Consider the following 16342-nt stretch of genomic DNA (forward strand, 5'->3'; position numbering starts at 1 on the left):
AACAAAACAACCATGGGCCAATGAAAGCGTTTTACAGTTCAACTCCAGTTGGAATTAATATAAAAGGATGTAGAAGTAGTATAATGAGGTACTAAAGCAGTTAAACAGCCAAAGCAAGGTTAAAAACTCAAGCCAGTTCAATACGTTTAAGCCTATCATTGTCCTCCTCCTCCAGCCTTGATAATAGAGGTTAAGGGATGCACCCAAATCTGATCTGTTTTGCCGGGCTAGAAATGGGTCTTATTTAAATGTATTCAATGGCTTCAGTGGGGCAAAGACTATGAAACATGCCTTGCATATCAAATACTGTATGTAAAGCAATAAAAGCTACAGGAGGGAAATCAGATATCAGTATGCACTGCAGAAACAGATCCTACTAACCAGGAGTTCCCGTTGCATCAGCACTACTCAGTTACACATGCATTTCAAGAGACTCCTGGGCTGAGAGATCATTGTTACAGCAAGGAAACAAGGTTAATAGAGTAGAGGACAAGCCTCCAACATACCTCCTGACATAGATGCTGGAACTAGGGGTGCTGGAGGTGTGGGGGCACCCCCTGGCTTGAAGTCATTTCCTTCATACACAGGATTTACAGCTGGGTTCAATGGCTCTCAGCACCCCCACTATACAATCTGTTCCAGCACTCCGGCCTCCTGAGAGGTGCTAGACTCCTTCAACTCCCATAGCTCCAGTTCTCCTGCCTTCATTTACAGCAGAGCTATTACTGACAGACAGGGCTGGTTTTCTCTCACGGCAAGGCACCCATGAAGTGCTAATAGCAAAACTGCAAAAACCAAAAATGTGGCTGTCTCTTCCCCAAGTAACCCGTTTATGCACTCTGCGGACCCACGTGGGAGCAGTCCACACTTCACGAGCAAAACATAAAGCTCACATTTTAAGACACTGGCATGTACAGCTAGAATAATTGGAGTCTTATTTGAAAAATGCATTTCTTCTACTAGAAATTCAGAGCCTCAAATACACAGTACACAGCAGCATATTCCTGCTAAGGATAAAAAATAGTGTTTGCTGAATCATTGCATTAGTCACCATTGATAGCTGGTTTTAAGAACTAGTCAGGCTAATCAGACTAGAACCAATTATTCTATTAGTGTCAGATAGCCACAAGTGGCTAGATTGGGGTGTTGTATTCAGGGCTACACTAATCATTCAGAAGGGAACCTCGATTCAGAAGAAAGATGCACACATTTTGCACCTTGGAAAATCAGATACCACTTATAGAAGATGTAGAAGTGCATCTGAAAGCCTTATGCTTAAATAGGAAAAACTGGCCTGCTGCAGCCGGAGATACCACAAGTTCAACAGGGTTTTTAATATTTGCCAGTATGATGGGGATCCATTATGGGATAGAACGGTCATTTGGGAAAGGCCAGGAAGAGCAACTGCAGGAGCACAGTTTAGTCAACGGGATACAGACAGGATTCAAATGTGGGTTCCATTCTAGATAGCATGTCAAGTCACTTGCCTTCTGTGATTTCCCCATCTTTTCTAGTTTGAAGTTTGTGGGGGACAGGGACCATCTCACCTTGTTGTACAGCATCTAACACTGTCTCCCTGCTTCTGAGCACCTGTGGGCATTACTGTAATACAGACATGCACTTAGGCCTCTCAGTCCTCAGACATCTCTACTCGAGGGCCACCCTTCCACCCACAGGAACCCAGAATACGATAACCCAGAAAGTTACCAACATCACACCACCAGTGCAATAGCAAATCCTATCCTGGGGTTCTCTAACTCATGAGCACAGGTTAGAGGATCTGGCACACACATGTGGTGACATGGCTCCAAAAATAAAAGCACCTTAATTGTCTGGGGATTTGCAGCTACACCTAAGTGCATCCCTTTAACATCAGGGCAACCCATCAACCCAGGATTCAGTAATTTAGAAGCATGATCTCACCATCTGAAATGTTAGCTAACCATCTGGAAACTAGAGGCAATTAGTCTGATCCAATGGGTTACCAATATACTTTCAGACACATGAAAGAGTAGTTAGAGGTTATTCTTTGTTGGTTCTTCTGTCCCACTTCAACCTGGTAAATACCCGATTACTGTTTATAGCTAGTAATAACTTGAATGTTGCTCAGATCCATAACACTTTTAAATACTGACATACGAGTATATTTTCTAGCCATCAGAAAAAACAATTCTTTATGGCCACCATAATGGTCAAATACTAGGGAGATGCACCTAATGCAGTGTGAGAAGGCTGCCCTCTAAGGTGAAGCCATTCATTTCTGTTGAAGGGTCTTAATTCTCTACCTTAGAAATAAGGTAGTTCAGCTACTTTATCTTATACCCATCAAACAATAGGAGAGCGGAAATATTTACATGCACCCCCTCTCAATTGCAGAGTGTCCAATGCAAAAGAGTGAGGGAAACAGAGGGCAATAGTTAATGCAGTATTTATTCCGAGCTTTCAGAAATCATGTGTTGACTCCAAAAAGATCATGAGATTCATAAAAATCAGTTCGGGGTTTTTTAGGTCAGAAGACTTAGCTCAATGGCACCTTTCTGCCCATCAGGCTGGAATGAAAGCACTTATGAATGCCACCTCCAATCAGTCCCAAAGGGCCAAGGAATGACCTAGGCATCAGTGGCCAGAACCACATTGATTTTGGTGAAAAACTGGGAAAAACTGTAAAAGGAAAATGGGAGGGGGACAGCTCCTTGCACAGCTGGGTAGCACAGCCAGCAGCTTCAGCCACCTCTAATTGTGTATAGAGCACAGAACTAGTAGATGGCACCCTGATTTCCTCTGGTCAACTTTTCATTTGAGATAATGGTGTGGATTTGTCCCTTTGTTACACCCATGATATCCTACTGACTTCAGTAGAACAGCACCAATCTGAGGGAGGGATAGCTTTGAGCATTGGCCTGCTAAACCTAGGGTTGTGAGTTCAATCCTTGAGGGGGTCTTTTAGGGGTCTGGGGCAAAAGTCTGTCTGGGGATTGGTCTTGCTTTAAGCAGGGGGTTGGACTAGATGACCTCCTGAGGTCCCCTTCAACCCTGATATTCAATGATCTCTGAACTACCCCCATCAGATGCCAGACATATCTATCCATGTGTTTGGAGGAATTCTTGTCATGCTTACTGGGAAAGGCAATTAAATGCTATTTTCTGTATTACTACCAAAACAAACTTTAAAAATTAGTCACTGAAACAGGAGAACCCCCAAGAGTGACGTACAACTCCCTCACATTAAGACAAGAGGGATAATTGGCCTTTTCTAGCTCTTACGTGCCACGAAGTCAGAGGCCAAAGGGACCACCATATCTAGTCTGACTTCTGGTATATCACTGACCCCTAAGCACCAGCCAACCACCTCTAAGCCCAATGCAACCAGAATTTGATCGATGTTTACAGCCCTCAAGGGCCTGAACTATTATGTGCCACGGGCATCAAACAGGTCATTTGATCAAAACTGCAACCTGCCTTCAAGTCAGAAGTAAAGCCACCTGGTTGAGATTAAGTTCTTCCAATGGGAGAACCATACTAATGAGAGGGCAGCAAGACATGATTTGGTTTCCATTAACCACTCGAAAGAGAATTGCTCCTATGGGTTACAGAGCCATGACTTAGATTATGAAAGCCACAACAATATGCACTGGAATTACAGTATATAAATTTCAAAAAGAAGAGGCATAGAGAAGGGCAATGAAAATGAGGAGGAGTATGGAAGCAGTTCCATTCAAAGGAGAGATTAAAAAGATGGAGACTATCATCTCAGGAAACGGACAACTAAGGAGGGGTGTAATTGAGATCTATAAAACCATGAGTAGGGTGGAGAAAGTGAATAGGGAAGCATTATTTACCCCTTCACAAACACAAGAACTAGATATCACCCAATGACATTAATAGGCAGCAGGTTTAACACAGACATAAGGAAGTATTTCTACAAGCAGCGCAGTCAACCTGTGGAACTAGTTGCCAGACGATGTTGCCAAGGCTAAAAGTATAAATGGGTTCAAAAAAGAATTAGGTAAGTTCATGGAGGATAGGTCCATCAATGGCTATTAGCCAGGATGGGCAAGGCTGCAACCCCATACTCTGGGTGTCCCTAACCCTCAGACTGCCAGAAGCTGGGACTGAATGACAGGATAAATCACTCAATTGCCCTGTTCTGTTCTTTCTCTCTGAATGGCCACCGTCAGGCAGGATACTGGGCTAAATGGACCATTGGTCTGACCCAGTCTCAAGTCCTAAAGCAAGACCTTTGACATTCTGTATTCTTGTACTGCAAATCAGCCTATGTATGCAACAGCAGTGTTTAGTGATGGACTACATAAATGCATAGCTTTCAGATTTCTCTTGTCACACTCAATAGCCCTTCGTCCTATAGCCAAGCACAGTTTGTTCTCAATATTACCACCAACCCGGGTGTAACTTCATGTTAGAAATAAATCATTTTAACAGGGACCTAAAGCATTAGAATCAAGCTAAGTGGAATACAGGCTAACATTTCTCTATGCTCCCCCCACCCTAAGCAATTCCAAGAAATCCATCACCAGAGTCTTTGCTCCGCCAGTTTACTTAGATCACAGTAATGTCTGGAGCCAGCCAAGCTCTAGACCCCAGTCTGCTAGGCACTTTAGAGATGCAAGACAGCCATTGCCACAAAAAGTTTAAAACCCAAATAGATGAGAGATGGGGGAGAGGAGATTCACAGAGAGAAAGAGAGAGAGAGAGAAAGTGACTTGTGCAAGGTGTCACAGCTCCTAACACAGCAGGTTACTGGCAGAGCCAGGCCCCAGGTTTGATTCCCAAGCTTACTATCCTAGCCAACACTACCTCCACACACGCTGCTGTGACAAGACACTAGTAAGCACCATGCGTGGTCAGCTACCTGAACCCCTAATTCATTCCTATGTTCCTGCAGTATCCTGCACTGAGACACCCAATTAAATAGGCTTCATCCTCTTCTAAGTCGTGTATTTTAGAGCATGTAGTATTTATGACATGTTTTCACTTGCCTGACTTTCCAGTGAGATGCTCCCCCTGGTGTTATTAAAGCACACATTCCTCATTTGACCACATGCAAGTCAAGAACCAGACTCTGGCCTTGAGTCAGGTTCAAATAGATGGCAGACGTACAAAAGTGCAGAGTGTATATTTCATCACTGAAATACTGTTTCAATGCTTGAAGATAACTGAGTTCTTTGGCTCCTCAGCCAAGTCCAGGGCAGATACCCCCTGGTTTTTAAAGTGTCTGTTTTTCAGTCTACACCATCTTGACCTTGAACCGAAAGTGCCACTTGAGCCGTAACTGCATCACTTAGCTTGGTGCTACAATGTACATCACTAGTGCCTGGGTGCGTAGTGTTAAGAGGAAGGAGTAAACAGCTCTGTCAATATCCCCCAGAGGGATCCAATAGAATTGCAGTCCAGGAGCAGAGCGTAGGATACTCCAGCTCTACTCCCACAGAACCGCTCACACCAAAGGCCATGAGTAAACAGGTAGGTGTAGACTGCACCCCACAAAGAGTTTACCGTGCTTATGCAGCCTCTACATGTCCAGAATCTCTGGGAGATAATGCTTTCTATTGTCCCTCCAGGCAGCGCCAGCTTTAAGCCGATTCACTCAATTCCCCAAAATCGGGCCCTGTGCCGAAGAGGGCCCCTCGCCCAAGGGGCCCCCACTCTGGGGGTCTTTGGCAGCATTTCAGCAGCAGGGGGTCCGCTCTGGGGCTCTTCGGTGGCATTTCAGCAGTGGAGGTTCCTTCGGTGTCACGGAAAACCGGAGTGGACGCCCCGCCGCTGAGTATTCTAATCGGGCCCCGCGGGTCATAAAGCTGGCCCTGCTCCCAGGGCTCTTCAACTCTCAGTTATGCCCTATGCCCAAGTGACAATCTCACCCTCCACACATCACTTGTACCCATGTACCATGTGAGTTCCACATTAAGATACTGACACTATAACTAACTACACCATTGCTACCAGTAGCGCACCAAACTGGTACTGTGTGAAGATGAATGGTGATTTCTTCCAAAGAATGCCTCTCCAGATGAAAAAGCAAGAGAACTTCATCAAGTACAGTTCTTTGAAAAGTAATGAAGCCACATTATTACACTAAATCAATCAGCCCTGTATTCCTTTTTTTCAAGAGGGTGCAGGAAAAAAGTTAAGCTTTGCACACAAGATCTTAGATGTGACTAAAATACAAATGCTTGGTGGCAGCAGCAAACCATGTATATATTCTTTAGGTGAGAAGCCACATTCTTTGTGTCAAGTCCAATTAATTTTTGTAATGGTTAAATTACAAGAGGTTTCAAACTACATTGATGTAATCATTTCCTTTTAAATGTGCATATGCATGCAAGATCTAATTTTAATTGTGATCATTAAGATTGACATTTCATGTACCCTATGTAGGTGTAATTAATAAGCAAACTGTAAAACCAAATCCAGCAGGCATAAAAAGGAGGCTGAATCTTTTCCTTATTATCGGAATTTTGCAATGATGGGGCGCATGTGAATTAGCCAAGGTTCATTCAAGTCATTGCTGCCAGAGTTTACCTTGGTTTCCCAAGTGTAATGAAGCCTATTGGAAATTATCCGGTTAAATTGCTAGATCTTCAAAGGAAGGTGTTATATGCTCTACGAAAGGGAATTTCAGTGTAATAAATGTGGTTGTAAGTCAATGGGTCACTTCAGTTTTGTTGCTTTTTGGGCACATCTTGCTTCTGATTCTGTTCTGTAATTGTAAGATCCTGCTGATAATTGAGAATTTCATCAACAGAAGCGCTATGTGGTGAGTACTAAGGCATTGATCAAAGTCAGCAGGCGCTCAAGGGAATGGAGTCCCAGCACTTTCTAACAGCAGGAGCCCATGCTTATATTTTTCTTTAACCACCTCACGGGAAAAAGGGGAAAAGTGAAGCCTAGGAAAGAAGGTAGGATAATTTGAAATGCAACAAAGGAAAAATTCTTGAGGAGTGCTCAGACACTGACATTACCACTATAGGGTTCTTGCTTTAATGCTCTGACATTCCAAAGAGGGATGGAAAGGAAATGGTAAGGAAGCCACTCAACACACTCAGATCACACTGGGTGTGCAAAGCTGAGCTAGGCTAACACAGTTAACATCGCCTCTCAGTTTAAGTTTTTAAATGCAGGACGCACAAGGTGAAAGTATAATTGTCGTTAGCTACAGGAGTTAAGTGAGCACCAGTTCCAAAAAAAGTAGCCTCGCTGGAAATGCGGCTGCTTACAGAGCCAAGTGTGTTATCCCTGAATGCATCAGCATCTCTAGCCACTCAAACTGCATTTAGACAAGTACTTGCACTTGAATACTGAGACCAAGGCCACCATGGATTTTGGCACCTATCCATTTTATATTTGTGTATGGAATGCAGGGAGCTCCCCCCACAAAGATCATTCTCCTGCTCTTCCATGCAATTCCCAGGTGCTCCCTGGTGCCATGAGAGCTATAGTGCCAACTGGCTTACTACTGACTGCCTGGACCTAATAGGCGTGAGGGCTGTCAGCTATCCGCACCACTCAGAGTCATGGCACAACTTCTAGCAACAGCAGCTGCTGCTGGAGGAGCCTAGCACCATTCACCAAAGCTGTGTGCACTTGGAGCAATAAGGAAACCTTATTACACTTCAGCTTGTCTCACTGCTGCATCTTCGTTACCCTTAAGGTACATCTGCACTGCATAAATCTTAGCACAGCTGTAGAATACAGATGCTGCGCCCCCCTCCAGCACAGGTATACACAGCAGTGTAAACAGTGAGGCACTGCTTAGGCAAGTAAAGAAACCTGAACCCTGTGAGCACGTACCCTACACAGCTTCCTATATGCCTGAGCAGTGCTTCACAGTCCATACTTCCCCCCGCTGCTGGAGCCTTTCCCCACCATAGGGGGCTGCCAGAACCTTCCCCTCATGCCAGAACCTTCCACTGACATGCATAGCTATACACTGCAGCTTGGATCCAACTTCCCTTTCAATGCAGCATGTAGTTACACATACCCTACATGCCACCTCCAGGCTGTGCACCGCAGATGTAGTGCTAGCAAAGTAGACTGGTATTTTGGGGCACTGCATTACAGGGTAGCTATTGAGTGCTCTATTTAAGAGCTGTCTGGGGAAGCTATTTGCAGAGCACACAAGTTATTGGCCCAACATGCAGGAACTATGCAAAGTATTCTTCAGTGCCATCCACTGGCACCATATTTATTTAGATACTTGTGTAAGAAATGTGTTTATCGAAGTAGATTTATTCAAAATAGACTGAGAATTCCACTAGAGTCACATGCATTGTGTGACTGGAAAGCTTTCCAGCATTCTAAGCTGAATACATAAATGGACCAGTTGTCAAAAGAAAAAAAAAATAGGTGGCATTAGTTGGTAGGTTGACTCATTAAAGTAATAATTGTGCTCTAACACCATGACCTTCCTTTCCCCCTCTCCCACATGGGTAATAAATTCACCACTAGCGAAGGTAAGAAAGTCTGCAAAATTCCAAGGCAGAGAGCTCTGCCAAGCGTGAGGGTCACATCAGGAGCATGCATCTCCCAGGAGAGAAAGTGAAATGAAGTAGCTCTGCTCATGCCTCTGGTTTGATGGCTGAAGCTTGGTTATCACTGCAGTGCTATTTCAGTTTAAGCAAAATTAGGCTACAGTCTCAAAATTTAAGGCTGCTATAGAGAACTAGAGATTAATGGACGCAAGGGATAATATTGTGTTTAACCTTCTGTATTTGAACTGCAGGTATCTACTACATTGTTCACACTCTGCTTTACTAAGAGTAAGGGTTTTAGAGCAGTGCCAAGCCAATTCTGAGTTCAGTGTGAGATTATTCCTCTGGAAAGTGCCAGTACATGTGCCCTCCCTCACACTACACCACCCCACTCCAATCTGACATCATATATCTTCTCTGCATATGTTAGGATCAGGAAAGGCACAAGCTGTTTTCTCCATATGTGGTGGCTGTTCTTGCCTAGGTTATATGTGGTCAGACAGGATGGCTGCAAGTCTGTGGAAATGCTAGCCCCACTGGGAATAGAGGTTAAGTCCCCATGACAACCATATGGCTGGGAGAAATGAATTAGATAGCTGAAAAGCAGCAAAGAGATTTAACGGGCAGGGTTGTCAGCTGTGACAGTTGTGCTCAAAGGATAACTGATTGAGTCACAATTAAATGAAAGACAATGAGATTTTAGAGAAGGTGTCTGGACGTGAGAGCACACTGAACACTGCTTTTCAAGTCCCACTTGATAGAATCTTATTCCATGTCATTTGCATCGTACCATTTTACTGGAAGCACATAAAATTCATTTAAACAGCAAAAATGGAAGAGATTGAAAGCGCATAATTGCTGACTAGCCATGATTGTTACTGTAATGTGCAGTTGAAGCACAAATGTGTATTGAAGTGTTTTCTTCTTAATGACTAGCAAGAATGTTATTGGCTAAAAATAGGACACACTCTGCTATTGCAGGGATGAAAATCACTGAGGACCAGATCCTACTCTAATGCAAGTCAGACAACCCCAATTATCTCCACCAGGAGAGATTTAGCCCTGTGTTGACAGTAGGTTTTAGTACTTCCCCTTCAGACACCTTATTCAGATTTCTCAAATCTCCCCTTATTTTAGATTTTTGAAGTATTCCCCTAGTACTCTTTTACTGGCCCTATTCCTTCCCACAAGGGAGGGACACTGGCCATATGGTTATGACACGGGACTGAGTCAGTAGATCTGAGTGAAGCCCAGCCACAAGGTTCCTGTGTGACTGTGGTTCAGTCACTTCATCTCTTCACGCCTCTATTTCCTAGTCAGTGTACTGGAGACAAAGCTACTTCCTTCTCCCTTACCTAGCAGTAGCGTTTGTAAGATGCTCCAGTACTTTGGGGTTGAGTGCCATAGAAATGTCCATGACTGAAATCATGGCCTCATTGACAAAGTGAACTTTGTGATTGGCTTCAACAGCACCACCGTTTCACCCTAAAAATCTGATTAATTTTAACAGCAAGTTCATGTTTTGATTTACCAGAACCTCCCTGCTGTAAAGAAGGCTCCTCTACAGTGACTCCTCCATTGGTAGGATTATCTGCATCACAAAATTTACACTTGGACTTAGACACACACAGCTTCCAGCAGCTTCACTAAGAGCTACACGTATGTCTGATGGGAAAACTATACCCTGGGTTACATAGGCACCTGACACTTACTGACTTCTGGGACTTCAACTAAGTTGCATCTTGGACCAGCTTTACAGCTGATGCAAGATTGTTTTCCCATCTCCCACCCCAGGTCCTCTCTCCCTTATCATTACTTGAGGTGTTCTTACCTAAAGAATCCTGCTACCTTCATATTTTTTAGCTATAGCTCTTTGGCATTGTAAAACTTGTGACAGCACATACTCTGCAGATATTTCATCAGAGCAGCATCCTACTCATAGAGTCACAGAAGATTAGGATTGGAAGAGACCTCAAAGAGTCTTCCAGTCCAACCCCCTGCTCAAAGCAGGACCAACCCCAACTAACTCATCCCAGCCAGGGCTTTGTCAAGCCAGGCCTTAAAAACCTCTAAGGAAGGAGATTCCACCATCTCCCTAGGTAACCCATTCCAGGGCTTCACCACCCTCCTAGTGAAATAATTTTTCCTAATATCCAACCCAGACCTCCCCCACTGCAACTTCAGACCATTGCTTCTTGGTCTATCGTTTGCCACCACTGAGAACAGCCGAGCTCCATCCTCTTTGGAATCCCCCTTCAGGTAGTTGAAAGCAGCTATCAAATTCCCCCCTCACTCTTCCCTTCTGCAGCATGAATAAGCCCAGTTCCATCAGCCTCTCCTCCTAAGTCACGTGCCCCAGTCCCCTAATAATTTTTGTTGTGCTCCACTGGACTCTCTCCAATTTGCCCACATCTTTTCTGTAATGCGGGTCTGTCATAAACAGATAGCTAAGGGTTAATGTCTCTTTCACCTGTAAAGGGTTAACAAACAGTGACCTGCAACACCTGACCAAAGGACCAATCAGGAAACAAGATACTTTCAAATCTTGGTGGAGGGAAGCCTTTGTTTGTGGTTTTTGGGTTTTGCTTTGTTCTCTCTGAGTCCTGGAAGGGACTAGACGTGAAACCAGGTTTCTTGCCAATCTCCCTGCTACAGTCTCTTATCTATTCAGAATAGTGAGTATTGAGTAGGATAAGGGTTATAGTCTTTTTGATTGTTTCTGTATTTGCAATGTGTATCTGGCTAGGTAGAGTTTAATGTGATGTCGTGAAAGTATGTTTATGTGTGAATGTGCTGGCGTGAGAAGGCTTTTTTTCTCCATTGTCTATAAGCTGAAAGACCCTGTAATCTTGTGCTATCTAGATTACAGAGATAACTTTGACTTGTTTTTTCTCTTGCTGTTGTGGAGAGATGATGGGCTTTGAACGCTGGTGTTGAGTGGTCCCTATGTTGAGGCTCAAGGGAATTGGTCGTGTGACTACCGGGAGATGGTGGGAAGAAGGGAAAGGTTAAATTGTCCTTTCTTTGTTTTAGATTCCGGAGCTTGAATTCTGTATTGCCTCTGCGGTGAGCGGGAGGAAGGGATGGGAATCCCTGTGTTCTAGATTCATGGTATGCCGTAATCTGTGCTTTACCTCTTCCATAGTGTACCCAGGCGGGTTGAAGATCTGGAGGAAGAAGGAGTGGGGGGAAGCGGGAAGAGATGGTTTTTATTTCCCCTTTGTTGTTGAGATTCAGAGGAAGCTGGTCTTGCGGAAGGTTTTGCCGGGAGATCCAGAGTTTATCAGCACTTTCAGAGTCGCTGATTGCGTTAGGCTGGCAGCCTATCAGATTCTAGCTGGTAACTTAAGCTATTAGGAAATTCATGCTAGTACCTCACTTTGGACTCTTAAGTTCAGATTGGAGGAAAGCTGTTATACATATGACAGGGTCCCCAAGAACTGGACCACAAATACCTCCAGGTGTGTGCCTCACCATGCTGAAATAGAGTGCGGAATAATCAAATCACTTCCTCTTCATTTCGCTTATATTACTATATATTTGTGATGCAAGTACACTAATCAGTTTGTGGTATTAATGGACTGGTAGTACAAAGAAAAGCAAGGGAGCCGAAGGCTGAAGAAAGAAATATTAAACTATATATGCTTGCTTTTAACTAGAAGCCAGAAGATGTATAGTAGAAACTACTAAGAGTGCAGATTATAAACGGAGTTTATGTGTGCCATGCTGGTGAGATTAAAACTACTATTGAAGTGACTTTTGACTGATAGTGTATCTTCTATCTTCCAGTTACACTTTTCGTTTCTGTAAAATTGTTTACTTTTTTTTTTTGTTTACAGTAATCAGTTTTGTGATCACATCGGGAATGTCTGGTGGGATTGTGGGAAGCTGAGTGTACTGCATGAGAATTCTTTCATGCTGCGCTGGTGAGTCCTTGCCCACTATGCTCAGGCCGTTTAAGCTGATCACCATATTGGGGATTCCAACAGTCGGGAAGGATTTCCTCCAGGGCAGAATTGGCAGGGCCCGGAAGGTTATTTCCGCAGATCATTCCTCAATGACAGCGCTGGGGCATAGGGTCGCTTGCTGTGAGCTGGATTCTCTGCAAGCTTGAGGCTTCAAACCAACAATATTGAAGGGTATTTCAATAACCAGTCATGGGTTGGGGTTGTTATAAAAGTGGATGGGTAGGGTTCTGTGGCCTGCCTTGTGCAGGAGGTCAGACTAGATGATCATATTGGTCCCTTCTGACCTATGAGTCTATAAAGCCAAAACTGGCAGGTGTTCCAACTCCAAACTCTTCACATGAGGAAAATGGTAGAAAACCCCTTTGGTAGAGACATTCTGAACTACACTGGACAATGCACTATGAAGTTTAGTATTCAGATAAACATTGCATTGGAAGGAAGATGAATTAGACATGCCTTTTCCATCTCTGTGTTCTATTAGTGAGAGCTAGAAACTATGCCGCAAAAAAGTGGCAAAATAGCATGCTGCAGATAAGAGTCTGAAACCATAAGTTAAAATTGTACTCTGTGCTTATGGATATTTTCTGCAGTGGTATTAATTGTGCTTACTTTATAAGGACAGTTAGTGTATTTTACTCCAACAATCAAAGTAACATTTAGAATACTTTAAAAAAAATTGTTTAAAAAGCACTTACTACAGAGCATTCTGTGCAAATTTCTGCAAGCCACATCCAGTGCTACACCTCTTAAAAGGGAGGTGGAAGTTAACTGTTAATTGTGATTAATAACAGAGAGCCTACAGTTCCAATATGATTTAATGCAGCTATGTGGATGTTTCCCTTTAGGAAGTCCTGGAGTATTTATTAGCAATTAACCCAATGGCTTTTGTGTAAGACACTAGAGAATCTGAGTTTTTAAAGTAATCCTTGAGATTCCTATAGCTGTCCAGTACATTCCACCTGGAGCCTGGATAAAATCTACAGAGAACTTCCAACTTTAGTAATGGATGGGGAAGACATCACACGACATCTGTACCACTACTTCAGATCTATTTTGCTGCAATGGTAGTTATTACTCTATGGGTCTGAAGGGGCAAACCTTTACATGTGAAGTACTTACTGATGCACAATCTAAACTGAAGCCAATAGGTCTATTGATAAGGCTTGTCAGTTCAATCATGTGCCTATCTTCTGTTATTGAGGAATGAAGTGACAAAAGCATTAATTCATTAGCCATTCTTCACACAGGCTGTCTAGTTGAGCCTCCATGATTAGCTAGCTAAAAAACCCTGTTCCTACCCATTTCTTACGTCCTTGATAAATAACTCCTTTCAGCCACTTTCTGGCATCTCCCTACCAGGGTCACGGTTCAAGTGATATGAAGCTTTAGCAAGAGGAACTGAACTTCTGATATTTACTGAGTAAGCTGAACAGCTGTTCACTTGCTCCTCTGGATTTGTATTTTGAGTTCTGAAACTTCAAAACCACCATTGTTACAGACCATCACAGTACTGAGGTTAGGGGGCAAGACACCACATGTGTAGATGCCTGAATAAATTGCCTTCTTCTAAAGAGTGCTGAGCACCAAGCAACTGGAGAGATGCTGGCTACTCAGCCCTTAAAGAGTATTACTCTACATCTTTGATTCTGCACCATGATCTCCAGCGTAGACAGAGCTGAAGACTCTGGTTTGGGTCAGGAGTCCACAGACAGATCTCATTAACAGGTCAGAGACCTCAAATCTGTTTTGTCCCAAGTGTTTTGGGGCTAGTCTAATGCAGCTGTGCAGGTCAGTGAGGGGGACCGACCACTTGCACAGCTGCATTAACATTCCCCGCGCTTCAGCTGGAGGAGAACCCCCAAGCACCTGATCAGGGAGGGAACAGAGTCCAAGCTTTGCCCCACAATGCACCAAGCAACCACTGAACTAGTGCAAGGACAGAAAATAGCCTGCACTCAGTCAAGGGCTGGCTGAATTCCTTCTTCCATCCCACCCCAAAGCAAGGGAGAATGTGACAGGCACAATTCTTTCCCAGGGCAGCTTTTGACACAGCATAGCAATGCACTACCCCTTCGTAACAAGAGTTAAAAGCACCATTGAGCCCCTAGTTTGTGAAGATTGGATGTAGTTACAACATAGCAGCAGCTCCTGGGTAAGTGCATTTCTGATGGGGAAAAAAAATGTCAGAGCCTGAAATGGCCAGTGTAGGGAGATCACAGAGTAAGCAGACAGATTATTTATTTGTGAAGAATCCATTATTCTGTAAAGAACTACACGCCGGGTGAGCAAAAGAATTATTTGCCTATTCTCCATAGCATTTCTACAACTCCTATCATGTGTGCTGGGTTGTACAAGGAGTTTATGCCTTGGGCAACACAGGTGTGTCTTGCAGAGTTCCAATCTGTCAGGTGCAGAAGAGCTGAACAGAAACAGGACTTGAGAGTGCCAAAAGTAGGTTATGTGCTTCAGAACATGCAGCCCCTGCGCTGAAGAGTTTACAGTACATTTTAGAAATGAGTGTAACCAGAGGAAAACAGGATGTGTAGGTCATAGCCAGTGATGCTTCATAACAATTCAGTATCATCCTTGTGGTCCCATTTCTCCCCTCCCACTCAGTCTCACTCTCCTGAGCCCTATTAAGACCTTTCTCCACTTTGAGTTACTCTAAGAATTCCCCCATAAATTGACCAGCAGTCATAAGAAACCAACACTGAAAGTTTGCTTTCTAAGGCACAAATTTTGCACCCAGTTTCCCCCACCCAGAACCACACATCATTGCACTGACACCTGCAACGTGCCCTACCCAAAGCCACATTCTGAACCAATAATTGTCCGAGTCTCCAACCAGGGCCTCATTGAGCTAGGTGCTGTACGTACCACAGAGGGACTGTCTTTGGCCCAAGTCTTAAAACTCAATACAAATCACAGGGAAGCATGTTACCCACAAGTACATCTATATTGGCATTAAAGACCCACAGCAGGCTTGGATCAGCTGACTCAGGCTTTCAGGATTAGCCCAGTTTCTAGCCTGCACCCAAACAGCTGCACAGCAATGTTACAGCTCCACAGCCCAAACCTAAGCCAGCTGACCCAGGCCAGTAGCAGGTGTTTACTCGACATCAGGGATATGTCTACCTAGCAATTATAGTCACTGCACATTAACTGCATAGCCACTTGCAGTGTTAATGCCACACTCATCCAATGACTCCCATTAAGAGGGCACAAATTGTCTCTAACAGTCAGGATTTGGGCCTGATAAGACCTGAAGTTTCACTAAATACTAACCAGGTCAAATGTCTGCCAGCTTAACTGAAACACAAAGGTGCAACTATCAGCAGCTTTTGATGTAGAAGTTGACGCTCAGTAGCTTATAGATGTGACAGGCTCTTCAGCTCTGTTCTAGGTATGCTCAACTTTACTGCTGTAGTTGAAATGCCAGCCCCCTCTCAGATGTTGCTTTGGTTTTGGGGGTGGGAGTTTACTTAGTCAATCAAACTTAGTGACATCTCTCCCCAGCAAGTTCAAAGCCTTGTGTGAAGTTACTTTCTCCTAGCTCAAAAAACAAATATGTACTTTGAGTTGGCTGAAGAGAGATATTAAGTCACAAGATGTTGAAGTCAACCAGCATCATTTTTTTTCCTCTCTCTCTCACAACTGTCTATATAGACCCACTTTTATTTTCAAAGTGTTATACTGAGGTATGCAGAAGCCAGGGATACAGCTGAGCTGCTATATATTATATATATTTAAGTTCAGCAGCTGAACCAAGAAGATCCAACACAAACTTTTTAAACAATGCAAAATGAGGGTGTCACCAGCTGCTCTACTCACTCCCTGTGTGGTACCTCTTCCTGGTCACTCTGGGGACTAGCTCTCAACACCAAC

This window comes from Chelonoidis abingdonii, chromosome 10, assembly GCF_003597395.2.
Source record: "Chelonoidis abingdonii isolate Lonesome George chromosome 10, CheloAbing_2.0, whole genome shotgun sequence".
NCBI classification, from domain to species: domain Eukaryota; kingdom Metazoa; phylum Chordata; order Testudines; family Testudinidae; genus Chelonoidis; species Chelonoidis abingdonii.